The sequence below is a fragment of the Pristiophorus japonicus genome, unplaced genomic scaffold (assembly GCF_044704955.1).
Source record: "Pristiophorus japonicus isolate sPriJap1 unplaced genomic scaffold, sPriJap1.hap1 HAP1_SCAFFOLD_314, whole genome shotgun sequence".
Taxonomy (NCBI): Eukaryota; Metazoa; Chordata; class Chondrichthyes; family Pristiophoridae; genus Pristiophorus; species Pristiophorus japonicus.
Genome location: NW_027252933.1, coordinates 152,394 through 178,213, shown reverse-complemented (window position 1 = coordinate 178,213; position 25,820 = coordinate 152,394). Strand labels below are relative to the sequence as shown.

At 53.5% G+C, this 25,820-nt stretch overlaps 1 non-coding gene across 1 annotated transcript; it reads right to left on the bottom strand.

The window, feature by feature from the left end:
- Window positions 1–20,136: 20,136 nt before the first annotated feature.
- Window positions 20,137–20,300, bottom strand: LOC139249464 (U1 spliceosomal RNA). The gene has a single exon (XR_011591180.1). It is a non-coding gene; the product is annotated as a U1 spliceosomal RNA (small nuclear RNA).
- Window positions 20,301–25,820: the final 5,520 nt, after the last annotated feature.

Sequence of the window (25,820 nt, the reverse complement as noted above, 5' to 3'; positions counted from 1 at the left end):
CCCAGAATTAAGAGGGAGTCCTCCCCTGGCACCAGCTGGCTCGGAGGAGTCTGTGACTGCTGGTGCCAGGATCTCTCCCAATTCCTATGGGGCATCTAGGTTCCAAGGGCTCTCACTCCAAGGGAGGATATGTGTGCCTCAGTGGCACCTCCCCCATGAGGTGGGGGCTCATGTCTGGAGGGTCTAACTCAATCGGCCTTTGTATTCATGAGCCTGTAGCTAATCGCCTCCGAAGGCAGGAAGCCTCCAGGTAGCTTCCTCGGGCTGAACCGGCAGGGAAGGCTGATCGTGAGGCCCTCATCTCTGTTCCCAAAGCCTCACTATCAACCTTCCCTGTCTCTTCAGCCCGAGGCAGCTTCCCAGAGCCATCCCGCCTTCGGAAGCCAAACTGGGAGCCTGAGTCGGACCACAATCTCCAGTCGTTTAGGCTTTTTCATGTATTTAACACGAGGGTGAGTGAGTCTGAAACTGTGGGTTCCGGAGGCCCCTTCACTTGGGGGAGTGCTGGGAGGGGGGGAGCGTGGGGGCTTTAGTTTTTACTTGGGCTCTTGCAAAGGCCTCAGGCTATAGCTGTATTTATCATACCAATTTCCTGGACTTAATATGCACCCTCCAGTTAAGGCCAAGGTCGGCAGCATCCATAGTGCCTCTGTCACCCTGCTTTCACACCTTGCAGTTTATTGGCATCTGGTGAACTTCAGTGGTGAAGGCATCAGAAGGAAGGTTACTGCCGAGTGAAACTAGTCCTGGTCCACCCACATTTGGGATCTGGCGGCCCTTCCTGCAGGGTTTAGCGCATGTCCCGAATTCCCTGCCACCAGATACATTGGGGCCGGCTTTACTGACCAGCGGCCTAATGCCTCGCAGGTGAGTGAGGGAGCAATCCCTGTCACAGAGTGAGGACCACCTTCAGAGAGCATCTACTGCAGCAACAAGCTGTGTGGGTGCCGTCACTATCAGAGCAGGGCCTAGCATCCAGTGGGTCTTGCCTTGCCAATGAGCTTGGCCATACAACTTGGGACTCTTTCAGGTACTGCAGGTGCCCTTTAGTATTTGGTGCTGAGGGCTTTTTTGGTGAGCAAGTGGAGGAGCTGCTGGAGCAGAACGTTCAGCTATGCCCAGAACTGATGGAACGAATCCCAGAGCCGCTCATCCTCCAACGCCCCATCGGCCGTATGGAAACCACCAGAATGTGGGAGACATACTCCCGGGAAATGTAAAGGGGGTTGTTTCTGGACCTTCCTCCTCTAGATAATGTAGCACCACCACCAATACATTCCTGTATTTAAGGGAGATAGAACATGTCCAGGGAACGATTGACCAGTCGATAAGGGACCACAAAACAGACCAGGCACTCGGGTTTATTTCTGGAGGGGTAGAATTGAAAGGTAGAGAAGTTATGCAGCAGCTCCTCCACTTGCTCACCAAAGAAGCCCTCAGCACCAACAGGTGCATACAGTACCTGAAAATCTTTACCCAGAGCGTGGTGAGAATGTGGAGCTCACTACCCCAGGGAGTGGTTGAAGCGAATAGTATCAATGTATATAAGGGGAGGCTAGACAAGCATATGAGGGAGAAAGGAATAGAGGGTTCTGCTGATAGATGAGTGGGTGGAGCATAAGCACCGGCATTGGCTGACTGGGCCGAATGGCCTGTTTCTGTGCCATATGTCCCATGTAATCCGATGTAATCATTCACCTCCATAAGCCTTTACAAGGCTTTATCTGGACCGCAATGTCCTTTGGACCATACTAGCCCATCATTCCAGAATAGGATCTGGAATGCAAAGAGCTCGCAACAAGTAACCTTCAATACCCTGTCCAGCTCCACCTCCCCAAGTGACCGCCTGATAGCCCACCACAGAGCTGGGTGGGTGGATCACTTCCAGTACTTCCCTGTGGAAGTGAATTACTCTGGACACTTGGGTTCAGGAGACCAGAAGTCGTGAGTATCCTCTGCATTAGCAGCTTGTTTTTCACAATGTGGCTTGGTTTCCAATGTAACTGTAAGGATGTTTCCAGTGGGGTTCCGAAGGGCTCAGTACTGGGTCAATTGTTTTTTGTGATATATATCAACGATTTAGATTTGAATATAGGGAGTATGATAAAGAAGGTTGCAGACGTCACTAAAATTGGCTGTGTGCTTGATAATGAAGAGGAAAGTCATGGGCTGTAGGAAGATATCAATCTACTGGTCAAGTGGACAGAGCAGTGGCAAATGGAATTTAATTCAGAGAAGTGTGAGGTGATGCACCTTGGGAGGGCTAATAAGGAAAGGGTATAGACATTAAGCGGCAAGCCACTTAACAGTGGAGATGAACAAAGGGACCTTGGAGTGCTTGTCCACAGAACTCTTTTTGGTTGGGTAATGAAATAAACATTAAATCAAATGCCCCCCAATCTGGGGGACACTCCAAACATTTTTCAAACTGTCCTTTTTTTTTTTTTTTTTTTTTTTTTTTACTTTTTTTTAACTTTTTAATAAATTTTTTTGGGCTAAAAATCATTAATTCTACAAGTGCCCCCTATAAAATGGGAGCGGGGGGGAACACTAAAACAGGCAATTAAAACAAATCAAACTGTAAAAGAAATAAAATCAAATTAAAATTTGGTTCCCGGGCGTGATGATGCACTCCAGTCCCCCCGGTGCCCACCTCTCGCGGCAGGCCCCGAGCGTACCGGTGGACACCGCGTGCTCCATCTCCAAGGACACCCTGGCGCGGATGAACGCGCGGAAGAGAGGCAGGCAGTCAGGTTGAACGACCCCCTCGACCGCCCGCTGCCTGGACCGGCTGATGGCACCCTTGGCCGTGCCCAGGAGCAGTCCTACGAGGAGGCCCTCGGACGTACCCGCTCCCCACCACACAGGGTGCCCAAAGATCAGGAGTGTGGGACTGAAGTGCAGCCAGAATTTCAGGAGCAGCCCCTTTAAATAATAAAACAGGGGCTGCAACCTCGTGCATTCGATAAAAACATGGAACACGGACTCTTCCAGAACTCAGAAATTGCAGGCGGCCTGGGAGTCCGTGAACCGGCTTAAAAATTTATTGGACAGCACTGCTCCGTGCACCACCCTCCAGGCCAAGTCCCCGATAAATACTGGGAGGACTCCCGCATAGAGTGCCCTCCATCGGGGACCCCCGCCTCCTCTGGAAGGCAAGATGGTACGCCATGGCGTGACCGGACGGCAGGCGAGGATGGCAAAGTTGAGAGTGTGCAGGAGCAGCCCGTACAGGAAACCCCTCCGCGCGGAACTGAAAGGCACGGAGGGGATTTCCTCGAGACGGCTCAAGTTGTGATGTGCCGGCTCCCGAGGGAGGTTTCGGGGTTTGGCGCCGATGAGGAATTCCGTCCGGACGGGGGTCAGTTCGGACGGGATCTCCCCACGTGCTTGAGCCTCCTCGACACACCTAACGGAGTCGGGGCCCAGAGCTGTTTTTAGCGACTCGATGGCATCGGCTGCGCGGCGGACGTAGGCAGAATTTAGGTGCCGCGCCAGCGTGTCTGGCGCCATCCAGCCTGATCCTCCGCCATCGAGCAGGTCCCTGACCCTGGTCACCTCACCAGCCACAGCCCTCTCGTCCGACCGCCAACTAAAACCTCGGTCGTGGAGGTACGGATTCCCGAGCAGCGGCTCCTGCAGGACAGCCGCCACTCCAGCCGGTGGAGAGCTGCGCTTAGTGGAGACTTTGTTCCAGACCCTGGTGAGTTCCTTGTAAAAGACAGGCAGCTCCTGGACGGCGGTCCTGACGCCCCCCAAGCTCACAAACAGGAGCTGCGTGTCATAGTTGAGGCCGTGCTGCTGTCGGAAGAAATACGTCGCCAGAGCACGCCACCTGGGAGGGGGCTCGACATAAAGGTATCTCTGCAGGGTCTGAAGACGGAAAGTCGCGAGCTGGGTGCTGACGCACACCAACGACTGACCGCCCTCCCCAAGCGGGAGACTCAAGACCGCGGCAGAGACCCAGTGCTTCCTGTTGTTCCAGAAGAAGTCCACCAGCTTCTTCTGTATCTTGGTGACAAACGCAGGGGGAGGGGTCAAAGTGACCAGCCGGTACCACAACATGGCGGCCACCAGCTGGTTTATGACTAGCGCTCGACCCCTGTAGGACAGCACTCGGAGCAGTCCTGTCCAGCGCCCTAGGCGAGCGGCGACCTTGGCCTCCAGCTCTTGCCAGTTCGCTGGCCAGGCTTCCTCGTCGGGGCTAAGGTAGACTCCCAGATAGAGGAGATGGGTCGTGCTCCAGGCAAAAGGCCTGAGCTCCTCCGGCAGGGAGTCCACCCGCCACTGACCCACCAGGAGTCCGGAACATTTCTCCCAGTTGATCCTGGCGGAAGATGCGGCTGAATAAATCTCCTGGCACTCACGCATCCTCCGCAGGTCAGCGGGATCCTCTACCGCGAGGAGCACGTCATCGGCGTAAGCCGAGAGGATGACCTCCACGCCCGGCCCTTGCAGAGCCAGTCCCGTCAACCTCGTCCGCAGGAGGCGCAGGAAAGGCTCCACGCAGATGGCATATAACTGGCCGGACATGGGGCATCCCTGGCGCACCCATCTCCCAAAGCGAAGGGGTGCCGTCAAGGACCCGTTAACCTTTATCAGACACTCTGCAGCGGCGTACAAAAGTCGGATCCGGGCGACGAAATGCGTCCCGAACCCGAAAGCGCGCAGAGTTCCGAACAGATAGTCGTGATCCACCCTGTCGAACGCCTTCTCTTGGTCGAGAGATAGGAAGGCGACCGACAGACCAGCCTCCTGGGAATGATGGATGAGGTCCCGGACCAGATGAATGTTATCGTGGATTGTCCGGCCCGGGACCGTGTAGGACTGGTCGGAGTGGATCATGTGGTCCAGCACGGCGCAAGCGAGCAGACATCGCCCTGGCGAAGATTTTGTAGTCTGTGCTGAGGAGGGAGACCGGGCGCCAGTTCTTAAGGAGGCGGAGATCGCCCTTCTTAGGCAGCATGACGATGACTGCCCTGCGCCAAGAGAGGGGCATCTCCTCGGTCGCCAGACTTTCCCCCAGGACCCGCGCGTAGTCGCCGCCCAGGACATCCCAGAACGCCTTGTGGAACTCCACGGTCAGCCCGTCCAGCCCCGGGGCTTTTCCCCTCGAGAGCCGGTCGAGGGCGCCGGTCAGCTCCGCCAGGCTTAGCGGAGCTTCCAGATTTTCGGCGCCCTCTGGACCGACCTTCAGCAGGTCCTCCCACAAAACTCTACGCGCTTCCTCACTGGACGGCTCCGGAGAGAACAGAGCCCCGTAATATTCACGGGCCCTGTTGTTGACGCCCTCCGGATCCGAGACGAGAGAGCCGTCGTCGGCCAGCAGCGTCAAGAGCTGCTTACGGACACTCTGTCTTTTTTCCAGCGAGTAGAAGAAGGGGGAGCCGCGGTCCAGATCCCGCAGGAACCGGACCCGCGACCTCACGAACGCGCCTCGGGACCCGACGAGCTGCAAGTCCTTCAGCGCGGCCTTCTTCGCTTCGTACACCATCCGCAGGGCCGGGTCCTCGACGGCTTGACCGAGACGGGACTCCAGGTCGAGCACCTCTTTTTCTAGGCGCCCGACCCTGGCCGCCTGCCTCTTGGTCGACCCCCTCGCGTACTCTTGACAGAAGACGCGGACGTGAGCCTTGCCCATGTCCCACCATAGCCTCAAGGAGGGGAAGCCCCCCTGCTTGCTTCTCCAGTCGGCCCAGAAACGACGGAACGAGTCCTGGAACCACACATCCTCCAGCAGCTGGTTGTTAAAATGCCAGTACGCGGACAGCGTCCTCGCGCGGAGCGAAGCGAGCTCCGCCCACACCAGATGGTGGTCCGAACACGGCACCGGTCGCATGGAGGCCGCCGGGAGGCAGGAAACGTACGCCCGAGACACGTAAAGGCGGTTGACTCTGGACCATCCTACTCCAGGCCTCACCCAAGTAAAGGCGCTGGAATCGGGATGGAGATTTCGCCAGATGTACACCAAGTCGAAGGACCCGACCAGGTTCCTCAACTTCTCCATCGCCGTCATGCTCTGCGGGGCACCGGAGCGGTCCCTCACCTCGAGGGTGCAGTTAAAATCCCCCCCGAGGACAATGCAGTCGCCAACGTCGACGGAGCCAAGAAGAGCGGACACCTCTTCGAAGAAGCGCGTTTGCTGCGGGCCGGCCTGAGGGGCGTACACGTTCACGAGATGGAGCGGCACGTCCCCCAGGCGAACCGTGACGTGCAGCAAGCGGCCTGGCACGGGCTCCTCGACCCCCAAGATCTCCGGCTGAAAATACGGGGCCAACAAGATGGCCACCCCACAGGAAGTGGTAGTGAGGTGGCTCATGCGGACCTCTCCTTGCCATTCCAGGAGCCACGTGGCTTCGTCTCCCGGAACGGTGTGGGTTTCTTGCAGGATGCACATGGCATATTTCCCCTCCCGCAGGAGCGAAAATTTGTTAAATCTACGGCGTGCCTCTCTGCCGCCGTTGATGTTGAGGCTGGCTATGGTTATCTTCATGACAAAAGCATCGTGCAACCTCTACCTAACCTATTGTGGGGGGGGAGTGGAGTCGTTTGTTGACCTCCACTCCTTCAGCAGCCCAGCGAGGAACCCTTTGAGCCGGCGCAGCTCAAGGCCTTGCGCCTTTGATAAGGGCCCGCCTGCGGCCATGGTTTTAGCAGCGGTGCGGACGGACGCGATGAGCAGCCCCGGCTCGGACCATCCTTCCAGGGCCAGATGGGCTCGGTTGCGGCGACCCTGGCTCTGGACCAAAAAGTCCCGGAGTTCCTTTGCAGGAATGAGGGGGGACTCAGCGGCGGGCACGAGGAGATCCACCGCCTCACTGGCGATGGACTCGAGATCTTCTCCCGCGTCCCCCACCGAGTCTCCGTCCCCCTCCGGGAGGTCGCCGCCAGCAGCCGGCCCGTCGACCGCACGAGGTACGGCAAACGGCCCGGCCGCTCCATCCGACCCTGGCTCTGCCCCGATCCCACCCCCAGGATCGTCGGCAGAGGAGTCCCCACTGGGCTCTTTTAAAAGTGGTGCTGGGTCAGGAAGCGACAGCGGAAGGGGTTCCTCCTCCGCCCCAGGAACCGGGGAACACGGAGAGACCTGGTCAAAGTAATTCTCCAGGTCCTCCAAGTCCCCCAGCTCCAAAGTAGGGGGCGAGGGTTGTTGTTCTCCCCCCTCCCCGCCGCCACCCCCCGGCCCTGCGTGTGGATGTATATATAAAAAAATTTTACATTTTCATTTTCTGCCGAGTCAAGCAAATCCCGGGGGAAGTTGGTTAATAGCTGGGCGGGCTCAGGTTCGGTCTTTTCGGCCCCGCCCGCCTCAGTCCCCGGGACGCTCGACTCGGCGGCTACACATTCCTCCGCTGGCCCCACGTCCCCCACGACAGGCAGATCTTCCACGCCGTCCCCGGGAGGCAGAGGCTGGGCAGCCTCGACTGTCTCACCCTCCCCGGGGACAGACTCCTCTCGCCTACGCCGCAGTTTGGGGGCGCTGGTTGGGGACATGGGACACGCGGCGGGCACCGACTCCTCCGCGGAGGAATGTTGTTCCCTCTCCGCCTCATTGGAGCGGCGCCTCCTTTTGTTCTTGGGGGGGCGCGGAGGCAGGGAGACCTCCATGTCTGCCGAGGCCTCCCGCTCCACTCCCCCCTTTTTCTTATCTTGCCCGCGCCCGAGCCCCCCTGTGATATTGGTCAAGGGCTCGGGCACGGGCTCCGGGCACCCCACACTCGCCGGTGACAGGGTTGGGCTGAGCGCGGTGATCAAATTGTCTGGCGCACTGAGGGGACCCGCCTCGAGATGTTTCGCCTTCCTCCGCGCCTTCTTTCCGATCGGACGCTCTCCCTCCCCCCCGCCGGAGGCCGTGGAAACAAAGGCCCCCGACGATGCCCACACACCCACAGCTCCCGGCACGCAGACGCTACTAGGGGGAGGGGTGGCGGCGGCGCCAGCCTTGGCCGCCCTCGGTGGTTTGGCGGCCTTGGAGGCGGGGCAGTTCTTACGAACATGCCCCACCTCCCTACAGGCATGGCACCGCACGCCGTCCGACGGCAGAACACGCGGTAGGCAGTCCCCTCGTGCACTACATTAAAATTGCCCTCTGTCGTCTCCTCCCGCGCCAGCCGGACAAAGAGCTGGCGGCGGAAGGAGAACACATGGCGCAGGCTGCTCTCCCTGAGGCCGAGCGGTATGGGGTTGATCCCTGACCTTACCTCCCCCAGTTGGTGTAGGTGAGGGAGGAGGAGCTCAGCGGGAACAAAGGGCGGGACGTTTGAAAGGATGACCCTCTGCGCGGTGGCCTCGAGAGGGTCCACCAGCAGGAACGTCCCGCCCACCGTGAGCCCCTTTTCAAGGGCCAGGGACACCGCCCGCTCCGACCCCAGGAAGAATACAGCCTTCCCAGACATCTTGGAGGCCGCGACAATGGCCGAGGGGCCGACTACCCCAGCCATCGCCCGCACGCACTCCTCGATGCTCATTGTGGGGTGAGTGTAGCTCTTGACCCCGTGTTTTTTTGTTATAAGTCTGAACGGTGGCAGGGCAGCAGGAGACGCAGGAGGCGCCGTGGATGTGGACGCCGCCTGCGCATATGTCTTTGCTGGCCCTGCCACCAGCGTGGATGGGGTCGCCATCATGGGGTCCCTTTAAGGGCTACACCCACCCCAAAGTCACAGGCCTTAATGGTCTTAAATGGCCTCGTTGGTGTTTGAACAGAGGGAGTTCTAAAAGAGGCACACCTCTCCCCTAGTTGACAATTGGGGAGGGGCCTTGCTCCCTCTGCTCAGTTGTCTTAATTGGTTTTTCAATTAGGAGGAAAGGGGCTCTCAGAGAGAGAGGGGAGAGACAGAGAGAGAGAGAAAGGGTGTGGGGGTGGGAAAGAGGGAAGCTGTGAGGGCAGGTCTCCCCTCACAGCGATGGGTGGGTGTTTTTCTTGGGGTGCACTCCCCAGATGATGGAAAAACAAACACATTCTTTGTATATGGTCTTCGGGTGGGGGGAGAAGATATCTTCACCTGGGACAGCTGGAGCCACCCAGGCACACACTCCCAACGATGTTAAATAGGTGATTAATAGTTCTTCAGCCAGGTAGCTCCAGCTGTTCCAGGCTAGGCAATGGGGGAGGGGTGCTTCAGTGGTGTGTGGGGCCTAGCTGTAAGCAAGACCTCCACACACACTTCACACACACACTTCCGGCCCTCGAGCAAGTCTTCTTTCCTCCCCCCCACCGATACAACAAAGTCTTTAGGGGAATGCACCAAAACACACCCACCTTTGGTTGATGAAGTTTCTCCCTCCTTCCACACTGGATAGTTGTTCTTTTTTCCCCCTCTCTCCAACTCTCTGCAGCAGGATTAAAGGTTGTTGAGTTTTCTGCTCTCCTCCTCTCCCTCTGGATGAATTGGAATGTAGAAAGCCCCCTCCTTCTCTTCCTGGGCTGTTTCACAGGGCTCACTCCAGGCTTTCCAGGCAGGAGTAACAGCAGCAAGCTCCTTCTCTCACTGCTCCAGGCTCCAAGTGCATAGGCCACGCCTCCAAAGCTCCACCATTGGTCCACAGATCCTGAAGGTAGCAGGCCAGGTGGATAAGGTGGTTCAGAAGGCATATGGAATGCTTGCCTCTATTGGCCGAGGCATAGAATGCAAGAGCAGGGAAGTTATGCTCATATTGTATAATACTCTGGTTCAGCCACAGCTGGAGTACTGCAGCAGTTCTGGTTGCCGTATTATAGGAAGGACGTGATTGAACTGGAGAGGGTGCAGAGGAGATTTACGAGGATGCTGCCTGGAATGGAGAATCTTAGCTACGAGGATTGATTGGATCGGACTGATTGGCTAGGACCTTTTCGTGAAGAAAATCCTGCTGGGAACATGTGGCATGAAAGTCGGCGACATCTTGGCCTTGCAGGACCTCCCGAAGAGAGGTTACTTTGATGTGACCTTCAGAACCGTCGCCCTCTCTGAAGTTCCTGAAGGGACTGAAGGAGGCGAGTGAACCGCTGCGCTCAGTGCTGACTTGGGAGCCACTGTTCACCCTACCGTTGCAGAGAAGACGCACTATCACAGTGCAGATGTACAACCCCCACATCCCAGTCATTGATGTGCTGACTTTCCCGCCAGATATGTCGATGGGGCAGGAAACAGCAGCGACCTGAAAGACTTGCACGGGATATGGACCAGCAAGCACCAGATCCAGGTCACCATGAAGGTGGACGCCAGCGGAACCATCCTGCACCCCCCCTCCAGCTTCGCCATCGGAGGAAGTCGGGGCTACATGGTGTACGCTGGCCAGCCCAATGTGTGCCGCACCTGCGGGAAGGCAGGCCATGTGGCGGCAAGCTGCAAAACTGTCATCTGCTGAAACTGCAAGAACGAAGGCCACCAGACAAAGGACTGTAAGGAGACCAAGTGCTGCAACCTCTGTGGTCTGGCTGGGCACCTTTACAAAAACTGCCCCAAACGCAACTTCAGTTCTGTGCAGGCAGCAAAGAACATTGCACCAGAGGAGGAGGAAGCTGAGGAACACAACGCTCCAGAGGAGACCCACACCCTCCCCCCGACCAACGCCCTGGGCAAAGAAGCAACCGCCCTCGTGGACTCGGAACAAGTCGGTGAGGAAGAGAAGCCTGCCATGGCGAGCTGCGAGACACCAGCAGCCAGCAGCGAAGCTCTCCCCCATCGCACCGAGTCCAGGAACGAGGAGACAGCGGACGATGAAGCGGGATGGGAGACCGTCAAGAAAAAGGCCCGCAAGCGTAAGGAGAACAGGCGAGCAAGGGCCCCTGCGGGAACGACAGGGAAGAGGCGGCTAACGTCCACGACAGACAGCAGCGACGGCAGCTCGTCTGATGAGGAAAGGCGAGACAAAGCCCCTCAATACCGCCACCAAAACAAGAGTCAATACGCCAACCCACAGCCACAGGCGACCGGGAGCAGTGAAGTGACCGGCACAGCCTCGCTCCGGGAACCCGGGAGCAGCGAAGCGCTCAGCGCACACGAGCTCCGGAACACCGGGAGCGAAGAAGCGACCAATGCAGACCAGCTCCGGGACAACGGGAGCAGCGAAGTGCCCAGCACACCCCACCTCCGGAATACCGGGAGTGACACAGCGATCGAAGCACACCAGCTCGAGATCGCTGCGACTGATGAAAAGAGGGAACCACCAACACCAGGCGAGGACAGTGCAGAGGACATATCGGACTTTCTGACAACACGACACCAGTCCCCTGGTCGAAACACTCCCACGGCAGAGGACGACCAGTATGCCAGCCCAGGTGAAGTAGACTTTTACAGTGAAAATCTATGTATGCAGGAACCGGCCACTGGGCAGGTCTCCAACGGAAAGGACAGTTTATTTAAAATGTAAATGTTTTGAACTGCAACCTGTAATTTAAACATGGATTTAAAAATAGCATCTATTGACGTGCGTAGCGTAAAATCCACTACGCGATGTGTTTCCACCTTGGGGTACCTCGCCAAGGTCAAAGCGGACCTGCTGTTCTTGCAGGAGTGCGGTCTGCCGCACTTCAGCAGTTACCGGCAGTGGTCACGATGGTGGGCCCATGGACCATCCATATGGTCAGGAGGCAACGACAGCCGGTCTTCCGGCCTGGGCATTCTGCTGTGGGGAGGCCACTTCACCATCACCGAAGTTAAGGAGGTGGTGGGCGGCCGCCTCCTCGTAGCAGACGTAATGTACAAAAATTCCCCTCGAAGGCGAATTAACGTGTATGCCTCGCCTCTCAGAAGCGAGCGGCTGGCCCTCTTCCAGCAGCTCCCACTGCTGCTGGCAACGTCCAGGCCGGCCATTCTGGGCGGTGACTTCAACTGCATCATCGATGTGGCTGGACAATCCAGCAGAGCCGACAGCAAGCTGGGCACCACGTCCAGACTCCTGATGGACGCGGTAAAAGATGCCAAGCTGTGCGACGTCTTCAGCAACCCTGCAGACGGAGCACCGCTCAGATACACCTGGTCGAGACCAGACGGGTCCGTCCGTTCCAGAATAGACTTCCTGTTTGTGTCCCACACACTCAAGGTCAGATCCACCGACGTCGCGCCGGTGTTCTTCTCTGACCACTGCCTCCTACTGGCCGACTGTCGCCCACAGGAAGACCAGAAAGTTGGCAGAGGGATATGGAAGCTGAACGTGAAACTGTTGACTCCGGAAAAGGTGGAGGAACTCAAGAGGGATTACAAAGGTTGGAGAACCGTAAAACCCCTCTGCGATTCCCCGATGCACTGGTGGGAAACAATCAAGACAAACATCAAGAGGTTCTTCATCCTCAAAGGTGTTCAGGAGGCGAGAGGGAGACAGAAGGAATTGTCCCAACTCCAGAAGAGCATGCAAAACCTGCTCCTGCTGCAGTCGATGGGGGTCGATGTCACGGAGGAACTCGAAGAGGTGAAGGGCCAGCAAGCCTCGCTCTTCACCTCAGAGTCCTCCAAGATTATCTTCCGCTCCAGAGTCTGCTCCGTCGAGAAGGATGAGACGTGTTCGCGCTTCTTCTTCCAAAAGGTAACAGGGGGAGCTCTCTGATCACCAGCCTAAAGGAAGAAGACGGTTCTGTGACGTCTTCGCAGCCTGACATGCTGAGGATCAGCAAATCCTTCGATGCCAGGCTGTATGACGTCAAGGCCACAGACCGCGCGGCCTCCCAGTCGTTCCTGTCGTCTATTTCGGAGGTCCTAAACGACAGCAAGCGGGAGAGTCTGGACCACCCGCTAACTCTGGACAAGATGACAAAGACCGTCCGGTCCCTTGTGACGATTAAAACTCCCGGAAGCGACGGCTTACCTGTCGAGTTGTATTCGGCTCTGTGGGACTGGATGGGCCCAGACCGGCTGGAAGTGTATGGGGGTATGCTTCTGGCTGGTAGCATATCAGAATCAATGAGGAAAGGCATCATCACCCTCATCTACAAGCAGAAGGGGGAGAGGGAGGAAATCAAAAGCTGGCGGCCCATTTCGCTGCTCAATGTGGACTACAAGATCCTGTCAAAGGTCATCGCCAACAGGGTCAAGCCTGCTCTTGAGCTGGTGATTCACCCGGACCAGACCTGCGCTGTCCCCGGCAGGAAGATCTCTGATAGCCTGGCGCTACTCAGGGATACGATCGCCTACGTGCGGGACAGAGGGGTGGACACCTGCTTAATCAGCTTAGACCAGGAGAAGGCCTTTGACAGGATATCACACACGTACCTGATGGACGTGCTCTCCAAAATGGGGTTTGGGGAGGGTATCCGCAATTGGATCCAACTGCTCTACAGAGACATCAGTAGTGCAGTTCTAATTAACGGGTGGGAAACTGAAAGCTTTTCGGTCAGATCTGGAGTCAGGCAAGGCTGTCCTCTCTCGTCTCTCTTGTTTGTGTGTTGTATCGAGTCCTTTGCCGGGTCCATCAGGAAGGATGTGGGCATTAGAGGGGTGACGATCCCAGGCAGCAGAGGCGCTCAGGTCAAGACCTCCCTATACATGGACGACGTAGCCATCTTTTGCTTGGATCCGCAGATTGCTCACAATCTGCGACCAGTTTGAACTGGCCTCGGGAGCAAAGGTCAATCGCAGCAAGAGCGAGGCCATGCTCTTTGGCAACTGGGCCGACCGATCCTTTATTCCCTTCACCGTGAAGCCAGATTACCTGAAGGTGTTGGGAATATGGTTCGGAGCGGACGGGGCGTGCGCCAAAAACTGGGAAGAGCGTATCGCCAAAGTGAAACAAAAACTGGGATGGTGGAAGCTGCGCTTCCTCTCCATGGCAGGAAAGAACCTGGTCATCAGGAGTGAGGTGCTCTCGGGGTTGTTACATGTGGCACAGGTCTGGCCCATCTCTCGCTCCTGTGCCGCGGCAGTCACCCGGGCCGTCTTCCACTTTGTCTGGAGGTCCAAAATGGACCGTGTCCACAGAGACACGATGTACAAATCTCTGGACAGTGGAGGAAAGGATGTTCCGAACGTGGCCCTCATCCTGATGGCCACCTTTGTGTGCGGCTGCATTAAGCTGTGCACAGACCCCCAGTACGCAAACACCAAGTGTCACTACGTGCTGAGGTTCTACCTGTCCCCGGTGTTGCGAAGGATGGGTCTGGCCACACTGCCGCGAAACGCCCCACCAGCTGGACCATGCCTGTCCACCTGTCCTTCGTGGAAAAGTTTTTCACAAAAAAAACCCTTTGACCACAAAGCCATAAAACAGTGGTCAGCACGTAAGGTCCTGGACGCCCTACGAAAGAAGGAGAGGGTGGACCCTGTTGGGTGGTTCCCTGAGCGGACTGTCGAACTCGTTTGGCAGAACGTCTCATTGCCAGAGCTTTCACACAAGCACCAAGATGTAGCTTGGTTGGCGGTGAGGAGGGCCCTACCCGTCAGAGCGTTCATGCACAGCCGGCGTCTCAGCAACACGGCACGGTGCCCCCGAGCCGGCTGCGGGGCGGACGAGACTGTCACCCATCTCCTTCAGGATTGCGCCTTTGCAAGGCAGGTCTGGAAAGAGATGCAGTGGTTGCTGTCGAGGTTCATCCCGAGCAGCTCCGTAACACAGGACTCTGTGCTCTACAGGCTGTTCCCAGGGACACACACCGAGACAGACATCACCTGCTGCTGGAGGGCCATCAACTCGGTCAAAGACGCTCTTTGGTTTTGCCGAAACTTGCTGGTCTTCCAGAGCAAGGAGATGTCCACGTCTGCGTGTTGCAGACTGGCTCAATCCAAGATCCAGGACTTCGTGCTGAGGGACGCACTAAAAATTGGTGCAGTCACCGCAAAGGGAAGGGCCACAGTTTAAAGCCCTTCCGCCACGGTAAACCCAGGGGATGGAATCTGTATAAAACTCCCCTCGGGCTGCAATGGTAAACCTTTTGTATACATCGAGCACCATGATCTGCAAACACCTGTGTAGTGCCATGTATAATGCAAGTTCTGTTGCGTAATGCATGTTGGAAACAAATGTAACTGTACCCTCACTGTGTACCGTATGGTGACACATGTAATGTAACTTGATGAACGTACCACAATGTATCCTGGATTGTATGAATCGTACCTTGAAATGTAAAGTAAAGAAATGTATTGAACGGAACTGCAGTCAGCATCCAAATGTAATGTATGGAATTGCTGACCGCATCCAAATGTACTGAACTGCTTTCGAATGTATTGTGCAAATTTTTATATGAATAAATTATATTTTAAAATTAAAAAAAAAAAGATTGGATAGAATGGGTTTGTTTAGCAAGGGCCTTTTTCCATTGGTGGAGGGTCTATTACGAGGGGGCATAGTTTTAAGGTGGTTGGTGGAAGGTTTCGAGGGGATTTGACGGGGGCTTCTTCAAGCAGAGAGTTGTAGGGTTCTGGAACTCGCTGCCTGGAAGGGTGTTGGATGCAAAAACCCTCACCATATTTAAAAGGATGGGCACTTAATGTGCCGTAATCTGCAGCGTTACGGACCTAGAGCTGTTATTTGGGATTCGACTGGATAATCTCTTGTTGGTTGGCGCAGATATGATGGTAAGTACTGCAGGAATCGAATTCGGCCAGGGTGATCTCCTGGACTAGTTTCAATCACCTGGATGGGTCGGAGAGGAATTTTCCCAGATTCTTTTCCCCAATTGGCCTGGGTTTTATCTGGTTTTTGCCTCTCCCAGGAGATTGCATGGCTCCGGTTGGGGTGGAGTGCAGAATATTTCAGTGTAAGGGGTGTCGCAGTTATGTGTGGCGGACTGGTTGGGCTGGGTGCTCTTTACCTTTCTACCATTGTTCATTGTTCATAGGTTTATTATATGTAACCTTCAGTGCTGCTGACCGAGGGCCATGTGGCTCTTTGTCGGCCGGCGCGGACACGATGGGCCGAAATGGCCTCCTTCTGCGCTGTAAATTTCTGTTTCTAATTAGTTTTTTGGGGTACTCCAGAGGTAATGGTGCAGGAGTGGGAAGAGAAGCTATTGCAGGTGGTTCTCTGTCTACATCTGGACAATTAGGAATTAAACCAGGTGAGAGCAGTCCTTCCCAGCTGGACGATGGAGGAGAGGCATTGGAGGAGGATGGTGTCAGCTGTGGCTCAGTGGGCAGCACACTCACCTGTGAGTCAGAAAGTTGTGGGTTCAAGTCCCACTCCAGGGACTTGACCACAAAAAGTCTAGGCTGACAATACAGTGCAGTACTGAGGGAGCGCTGCACTGTCGGAGGTGCCGTCTTTTGGATGAGATGTTAAACTGAGGCCCCATCTGCCCTCTCAAGTGGAGGTAAAAGATCCCATTGCACTATTTTGAAGAAGAGCAGGGGAGTTATCTCCGGTGTCCTGGACAATATTTATCCCTCAATCAACATCACAAAAAAACAGATCATCAGGTCATTATCACATTGCTGTTTGTGGGAGCTTGCTTTTATGCGAATTGGCTGCCGCATTTCCCACATTACAACAGTGACGACACTCAAAAAAAAACCGTCATTGGCAATAAAGCACTTTGAGATGTCCGATGGTCGTGAAAGGCGCTATATAAATTCAAGTGTTTTTTAAACTGTGGCAGAGGGGTCGAGAATGATGAGAAGGGCTAGTTCACCCGGTCACAGTCACATAGGATGTCATTTGTGACTTTGATAAGGACTGTTTCAGTGATATGGTGGGCCGAAAACCTGATTGGAGGGGTTCAAACATAGAATTGCAGGGAAGATGGACATGGATTTGGGAAGTGACAAGACGTTCAACACGTTTGGGGAGGAAAGCGAGATTGCAAAGCCAGAGGGGTCAATGATGAGGTTTTTTCCAGGAGAGGGGTGATGATGGCAGATTTGAAAGGGAGGGGACAGTATCTGAGGAGAGAGAATCGTCAACAATATCTGATAACATTGGTACCAGGAAAGGAAGTTGGGGGCTCAACAGTTTGCTTTGAATAGGGTAGAGAGAATAGGGCAGGAGGTGGATCTCATGGTCATGATATACTCGGAGAGGGTATGAGGCGAGGTAGGCGACAGCCGAGAGAAAGTTTTTTTAAATTTCAAAATATACTTTATTCATATAAAACTTTGTACAGTACATTCAAAAGCAGTTCAGTACATTTAGCTGCGGTCAGCAATCTCATACACTAAATTTGGGTGCTGACAGCAGTTCCGTTCGATACATTTCTTTGCTTTTCAGTTCAAGTACAATTCGGTCCAATCCGGGATACATTGTAGTACATTCAACAAATGACATTACATGTGTCACTATACAGTACAGGGAATGGGTGACGGAACATTTACATTTTTCTTTTCAACATGCATTACGAAACAGACCTTGCATTGTACATGGCACTACATAGGTGTTTACTGATCATGGTACTCCATGTTCACAAGAAAGAAGTTACAAGTACAGCCCGAGGGGAGTTTTGTACTGATTCCTGCCCCCGGGTTTACCGTGGCAGAAGGGCTTTAAACTGTGGCCCTTCCCCACCGTGCCTTTGTGGCGACTGCACCAATTTTCAGTGCGTCCCTCAGCACGTAATCCTGGATCTTGGATTGCGCCAGTCTGCAACACGCAGACGTGGACATCTCCTTGCTCTGGAAAACCAGCAAGTTTCGGCAAGACCAAAGAGCGTCTTTGACTGAGTTGATGGCCCTCCAGCAGTAGGTGATGTCAGTCTCGGTGTGTGTCCCTGGGAACAGCCCGTAGAGCACAGAGTCCTGTGTTACGGAACTGCTCGGGATGAACCTCGACAGCAACCACTGCATCTCTTTCCAGACCTGCCTTGCGAAGGCGCAATCCTGAAGGAGATGGGTGACAGTCTCATCCGCCCCGCAGCTGACTCGGGGGCACCGTGCCGTGCTGCTGAGATGTCGGCTGTGCATGAACGCTCTGACGGGTAGGGCCCTCCTCACCGCCAACCAAGCTACGTCTTGGTGCTTGTGTGACAGCTCTGGCGATGAGACGTTCTGCCAAACGAGTTCGACAGTCCGCTCAGGGAACCAGCCTGGAGAAAGTTGTGAGGTCAAGGCTGGGCAGGGGGAACATTGTGGAAGTTTGGGTTGAGGTAAGGAGGGAAGAGGTAGATACAGCTAATAAGATGATCTCAGTCCATGAGTTCCTCACACTTGTTGGAGGGAAGGGTGGTGGTGAAAGGGCTGAGGAGTTTTAGAAGATAGTTGGTAATGGAGAAGAGAAGCCGGAGCTTAACTTTGCATTCCAGGATGATTCTGGGGTAGTGACCAGTTTGGGCACAGGAGAGCAGGACCCAATAGTGCTTTATGTGGCCAGAGCAGGCGATAAATGGCTAAACCAGTTGTGCACCAAAAACAGTCAAGTCTGCATCTCTTGGATTTAAGGGAGCGGAGATGAGGGCCGTAACTGGGGGAATGTCCAGGGTGAGAGAGAGTAATGGTTTTAATGGGGACAAGGGCAGCAAAGGTGAGGGTGGGATTAGATATTTTGTGGATTAGAATGGAGGGCCAATGGCTAGACAGTTGGGAATTTGATGGTGCATTGTAAATGACGGGGAGAATTTTTTTCAGGGGTGGACACAGAAGGAAGTGGGGGGTGGGAAGGGGGATGTGAGTGGAGAGCGATACAAGGGAGTGATCAGAGATGATCTCCAACAGCAGTGGCTCACTGATGACCAACAGGGTTGGGGACAGTACTGAGACAGGGGGAGGCTGGTGTTAGTAGTGCCCCTGCGTGTGACTACAAATCCTTACCTGCTCCTCTTTACTGTCAATGACCATGAGGTGAGACCGGGTGGAGAAGTAATGCATGTTAGCTGCATTCCAGTCCTTCACAGATGCCTCCGAAATACTTCCAGCCGGTGGCACAATGTGTACATTGGGAATCTGTAAACACACGACAAATAGTTACTCTGTGAAACATCAATTCTACGGCTTGTTCATTTCATTCCCCGTTATTACACGGGAGAAAGCAGTGTGCTGTGCAGCTCGGTGGTATCGCTGGTGTCCGAAACTCACTCAGGTTTCTCAATAGAAAACGATCCCCTCTAACCCCACACAGAGGGTGATGATGTCATCGTGGCACTGACATCGCTCGAACCCAACTTCCGCCCCTAAGTTACTGTCACTGCCGCGTATCCACCCCTCAGGTGTTGTCACTGCTCCCATTTTGATCGACTTCCGGATCCATGGAAAAAAAAAGAGCCGAATGTCGCTCAAGAGGCGACCTGACCCGCAGCTGTGGTAAAAACCATGGAAACGGGCCCCGTTTCGGGCAGGGGGCAATTTCTACCCCTTAGGGTGCTACCCACTGAGCCACAGCTGACACTAGAGGGCGATATGGTACATTCAGGGGGCAAATTTGCCCCTATTTGAGAGACCCATTAGCACCTCCGGGGGGTGCTAACGCGGCAGAAGAAACCGCCCGGGAGTTTGCGGAGGTGCTGCCCCTCACCGTCCCGTGCCGACCTCAATGCCCCGCGGGGGAAATTGCCTCACAGGCCCCGGGGTTGGTGCGAACGGCTTCGCTCTCGAGGCCACACCTAAAGGGGAGGGTGTCAGCGCCCCACACCGCCATCTTTACTGGTTTGCCGACTCTCGGTTTGGGTGCCGGGCTACAGGCCCAGTCCCATGCTGCCCTGGTGGCCAAGTGGAGGACATCAGAAGCCTTGCAGAGTGCGCAGCGTCCTCCCCTTTAAGCGAAGGGGAATGGCGTTGAATCATGTCAGTGCTACGCGGAGCATTCACGTAGCAATTCACTCGCCGCCCCAGTAGCGCCCCATCAACTGCCCCTGATGGAAGTGGAGTGGCGAGATTGTGCCTCACTTCCTTTGAGGAACGGGAAGCCCAATTCAATGACAGGAGTGGGATTTATGTGCCAGGCACAGAAAGTCCCAGCTCCAGCTGGTTACCGCCCCCAATCGGGACACAGGGCAATTTCACAAGTGACTGTCACAATGTGGAACACCAGGAACAAGGGAATGTCACAATGTGGAACACCAGGAACAAGGGAATATCACAATGTGGATTGTGTGTGCATGCTGATATGCGGCAGTTGGTCGGAATGGAGGAAGCAACACTTGGACTCGGAGAGTTTTGTGATGGCCTCTTAACGTCTCGTACTTCGCAGGGTGAGTGGGCATTTTTATCAGCGCCTCTGTTGGAAATGAAATATAGGTTGAGATTGATGAATAGGTAATGAACTTAGAATTGCATATGTTACTAATTCTGATATTAATTGTAAAGCCAGGGGAGAGCGCGAACGCAGTCCCCCACTACCACAAATTTTGCAGTCGAGTATCCCGCATTTGGGGACATCGCAGGCGTCAGCACACCCGAAGTGCAATGGGCTAGTCTCGTCCTGGGAGAACCACCTTCTTGATCATGGTTACTCCCCTGCCAGGTAAGTATGCTTGATTTTCGCACACAACTGCCTCCCGACATCATCCGCTGCCTCTTAACGTCTCAACGACTCATGTATAAAAAAATCACAATGTCCCTTTTCACAAAGTGCTGCTGCTTTGACATGTCCATTCTGCTAAAATATTGCAATGTCTAATGATATATCCCTTGTGAAAATACTGCATGAATACAGAAGATACCGTCATTATTTGCATATTGCCCTTAAAAGGAAATCAAAGCTCCCTCAGCAACATGCCTTCGGGCCAGGGAAAGTTTTCCGCAAATATAATCGCGATGGATATTTATTGCCTGTGAAGTAAATGTTTGTCAAATCTTCATGTGAAAACTAATTCAGAATCTGACGTGTTTGAAAAAGCAATGTTCCAGTTTTGCACAGGGGAAGATCAATAGGGAGGTGTGAGCTTGTGGCCGGGAGTCTTCGTCACAACATCAGCAACAACAAAAACTTGTATTTATATAGCGCCTTGAACGCAGTGAAACGTCCCAAGGTATTTTTTTTAATTTCAAAATATACTTTATTCATAAAAAAATCTGTACAGTACATTCAATGGCATTTCAGTACATTTAGCTGCGGTCAGCAATCCCATACAATACATCTGGGTGCTGACGGCAGTTCCGTTCGTTACATTTCTTGTTTTTCAGTTCAAGTGCGATTCGGTCCAATAAACGGGATACATTGTGGTACATTCACACAAATTACGTTTCATGTGTCACAATACAGTGCATGGAATGGGTGACGGTACATTTACATTTTTCTTTTCAAACATGCATTTCGTAACACACCTTGCATTGTACATGGCACGACATTGGTGTTTACAGATTTGGTGCTCTATGTACACAAAAAGAAAATTACAAATACAGCCCGAGGGGGGTTTGTACTGATTCCATCCCCTGGGTTTTCCGTGGCAGAAGGGCTTTAAACTGTGGCCCTTCCCCACCGTGCCTTTGCGACGACTGCACCAATTTTCACTGCGTTTCTCAGCACGTATTCCTGGATCTTGGATTGCGCCAGTCTGCAACACGCAGACGTGGACATCTCCTTGCTCTGGAAAACCAGCAAGTTTCGGCAAGACCAAAGAGCGTCTTTGACCGAGTTGATGGCCCTCCAGCAGCAGGTGATGTCTGTCTCGGTGTGTGTCCCTGGGAACAGCCCGTAGAGCACAGAGTCCTGTGTTACGGAGCTGCTTGGGATGAACCTCGACAGCAACCACTGCATCTCTTTCCAGACCTGCGTCGCAAAGGCGCAATCCTGAAGGAGATGGGTGACAGTCTCGTCCGCCCCGCAGCCGGCCCGGGGGCACCGTGCCGTGCTGTTGAGGCGTCGGCTGTGCATGAACGCTCTGACGGGTAGGGCCCTCCTCACCGCCAACCAAGCTACGTCTTGGTGCTTGTGTGAAAGCTCTGGCGATGAGACGTTCTGCCAAACGAGTTCGACAGTCTGCTCAGGGAACCACCCGACAGGGTCCACCCTCTCCTTCTTTCGTAGGTTACGACTCTTCAAGTGCACACCCAAGTACTTTTTAAATGTGATAAGGGTTTCTGTCTCTATCACCCTTTCAGGCAGTGAGTTCCAGACCCCCACTACCTTCTGGGTGAAGAAATGTTTCCTCATCTCCCCGCGAGTCCAACTACTTTAAATCTATGTCCCCTGGTTATTGACCCCCTCCGCCAAGGGAAATAGGCCCTTCCTATCCACTTTATCTAGGCCCCTCATAATTTCATACACCTCAATTAAATCTCCCCTCAACCTCCTCTATTCCAAGGAAAACAACTCCAGCCGATCCAATCTTTCCTCATAGCTAAAGTTTTCCAGTCCTGGCAACATCCTCGTAAATCTCCTCTGCACACTTTCGAGTGCAATTCCATCCTTCCTGTAATGCAGTGACCAGAACTGCACGTAGTACTCAAGCTGTGGCCTAACTAGTGTTGTAAACAGTTCGAGCATAACTTCCCTGCTCTTGTATTCTGTGTCTCGGCGAATAAAGCAAAGCATTCCAAATGCCTTTATAACTACCTTATTGACCTGTCCGGCTACATTTAAGGATCTGTGGACATATACTCCAAGGTCCCTCTGTTCCTCCACACCACTCAGTATCCCCCCATGTATTGTGTATTCCCTTGCCTTGTTAACGCTCCCCAAATGCATTGCCTCACTTTACTGGGTTGAATTCCATTTGCCACTTTTCTGCCCAAATGACCAGTTCATCGATATCTTCCTGCAGTCTAAAGCTTTCCTCCTCAATGTCAACCACGTGGTCAATTCTTGTATCATCTGCAAATTTCTTTATCATGTCCCCGACATTTACATCCAAATCATTCATTTGTCGTCGTTCTGTACATTTAAAAAAAATTTAACCAGCAAGTTTTTTTTGAGTGTCAGCAAATTCAACGGGCAATTCATTGTTTTTATTTTGCTGCCTTTCAGTCATGTGAAACCCAATGAGAATTTAGTCAGGCAGGGAATAGGTACGTTACTGTTTGAGGAGATCTTGCTCCATGCCAGATTGTAGCTTGCTGAAGCAGTAACTACCTAACTTTACAAGGATGATACCAGAAATGCGAGGTTATACCCATGAGGAAAGGATGAACAGTCTGGGTCTGTTTTCTCTTGAAAGGAGAAGGCTGAGGGGTGACCTAATAGAGGTCTTTACAATTATGAAAGGTTTTGATAGAGTGGACACAGAGGGAATGTTTCCACTTGTGGGTAGGAACAAAACTTGAGGCCATCAATACACGATAGTTACCAAGAAATCAAATAGGGAGTTCAGAAGAAACTTCTCTACCCAGGGAGGGGTGAGAATGTGGAACTCGCTACTATAGGGAGTAGTTGAGGTGAATAGTATCGATGCATTTAAGGGGAGGCAAGATAAGCGTATGAGGGAGAAGGGAACAGAGTGTTATGCTGAGAGTTAGATGAGGAAAGATGGGAGGAGGCTCACGTGGAGTATAAACTGCGGCATGGACTGGTTGAGCCGAATAGCCTTTTTCTGTGCTGCAAGTCCGATGTAATCTGCTCCCTTCGTTAAAGATCAGAGAACCCATTCAGCCGCCCGCTATCAGCGACATTCTGGCAATCCACGAAAGAAAACAACTTTCAAATGTGCAAAAGCTGATGAATTTATTTACAAACAGAAGAATAAACCAACAATTTTTGATACCAAAGTGCTTGAGGGTCTCTTCATTCGAAGACCCATACAAGGTGCTCCCCTATTGGCTTAAACATTCCCTTGTTCCACATTGTGACATTCCCTTGTTCCTGGTGTTCCACATTGTGACAGTCACTTGTTCCTGGTGTTCCACATTGTGACAGTCACTTGTTCCTGGTGTTCCACATTGTGACATTCCCTTGTTCCTGGTGTTCCACATTGTGACAGTCACTTGTGAAATTGCCCTGTGCCTCGATTGGGGGCGGTAACCAGCTGGAGCTGGGACTTTCTGTGCCTGGCACATAAATCCCACTCCTGTCATTGAATTGGGCTTCCCGTTCCTCAAAGGAAGTGAGGCACAATCTCGCCACTCCACTTCCATTAGGGGCAGTTGGTGGGGTGCTACTGGGGCGGCGAGTGAATTGCTACGTGAATGCTCCGCGTAGCACTGACATGATTCAACGTCATTCCCCTTCGCTTAAAGGGGAGGACGCTGCGCACTCTGCAAGGCTTCTGATGTCCTCCACTAGGCCACCAGGGCAGCATGGGACTGGGCCTGTAGCCCGGCACCCAAACCGAGAGTCGGCAAACCAGTAAAGATGGCGGTGTGGGGCGCTGACACCCTCCCCTTTAGGTATGGCCTCGAGAGCGAAGCCGTTCGCACCAACCCCGGGGCCTGTGAGGCAATTTCCCCCGCGGGGCATTGAGGTCGGCACGGGACGGTGAGGGGCAGCACCTCCGCAAACTCCCGGGCGGTTTCTTCTGCCGCGTTAGCACCCCCCGGAGGTGCTAATGGGTCTCTCAAATAGGGGCAATTTTGCCCCCTGAATGTTCCATATCGCCCTCTAGTGTCAGCTGTGGCTCAGTGGGTAGCACCCTAAGGGGTAGAAATTGCCCCCTGCCCGTAACGGGGCCCGTTTCCATGGTTTTTACCACAGCTGCGGGTCAGGTCGCCTCTTGAACGACATTCGGCTCTTTGTTTTTCCATGGATCCGGAAGTCGATCAAAATGGGAGCAGTGACAACACCTGAGGGGTGGATACGCGGCAGTGACAGTAACTTAGGGGCGGAAGTTGGGTTCGTGCGGTGTCAGTGCCACGATGACGTCATCACCCTCTGTGTGGGGTTAGAGGGGATCGTTTTCTATTGAGAAACCTGAGTGAGTTTAGGACACCAGCGATACCACCGAGCTGCACAGCACACTGCTTTCTCCCGTGTAATAACGGGGAATGAAATGAACAAGCCGTGGAATTTATGTTTCATAGAGTAATTATTTGTCGTGTGTTTACAGATTCCCAATGTACACATTGTGCCACCGGCTGGAAGTATTTTGGAGGCATCTGTGAAGGACTGGAATGCAGCTAACATGCATTACTTCTCCACCCGGTCTCACCTCATAGTCATTGACAGTAAAGAGGAGCAGGTAAGGATTTGTAGTCGCACGCAGGGGCACTACCAACACCAGCCTCCCCCTGTCTCAGTACTGCCCCCAACCCTGTTGGTCATCAGTGAGCCACTGCTGTTGGAGACCATCTCTGATCACTCCCTTGTATCGCTCTCCACTCACATCCCCTTCCCACCCCTCACTTCCTTCTGTGTCCACCCCCGAAAAAAATTCTCCCCGTCATTTACAATGCACAATCAAATTCCCAACTGTCTAGCCATTGGCCCTCCATTCTAATCCACAAAATATCTAATCCCACCCTCACCTTTGCTGCCCTTGTCCCCATTAAAACCATTACTCTCTCTCACCCTGGACATTCCCCCAGTTACGGCCCTCATCTTCGCTCCCTTAAATCCAAGAGATGCAGACTTGACTGTTTATGGTGCACAACTGGTTTAGCTATTTATCGCCTGCTCTGGTCACATAAAGCACTATTGGGTCCTGCTCTCCTATGCCCAAACTGGTCACTACCCCAGAATCATCCTGGAATGCAAAGTTAAACTCCGGCTTCTCTTCTCCCAAAATTCTCTGGACTCTGGGGAGGTACCAGCGGATTGGAGAGCAGCTAATGTAACGCCTCTGTTTAAAAAAGGGGGCAGGTAAAAGGCAGGTAACTATAAGCCGGTTAGTTTAATATCTGTAGTGGGGGAAATGCTTGAAACTATCATTAAAGAAGAAATAGCGGGACATCTGGATAGGAATAGTGCAATCAAGCAGACGCAGCATGGATTCATGAAAGGGAAATCATGTTGAACTAACTTCCTGGAATTCTTTGAGGATATAACGAGCATGGTGGATAGAGGTGTACCGATGGATGTGGTGTATTTAGATTTCCAAAAGGCATTCGATAAGGTGCCACACAAAAGGTTACTGCAGAAGATAAAGGTACGCGGAGTCAGAGGAAATGTATTAGCATGGA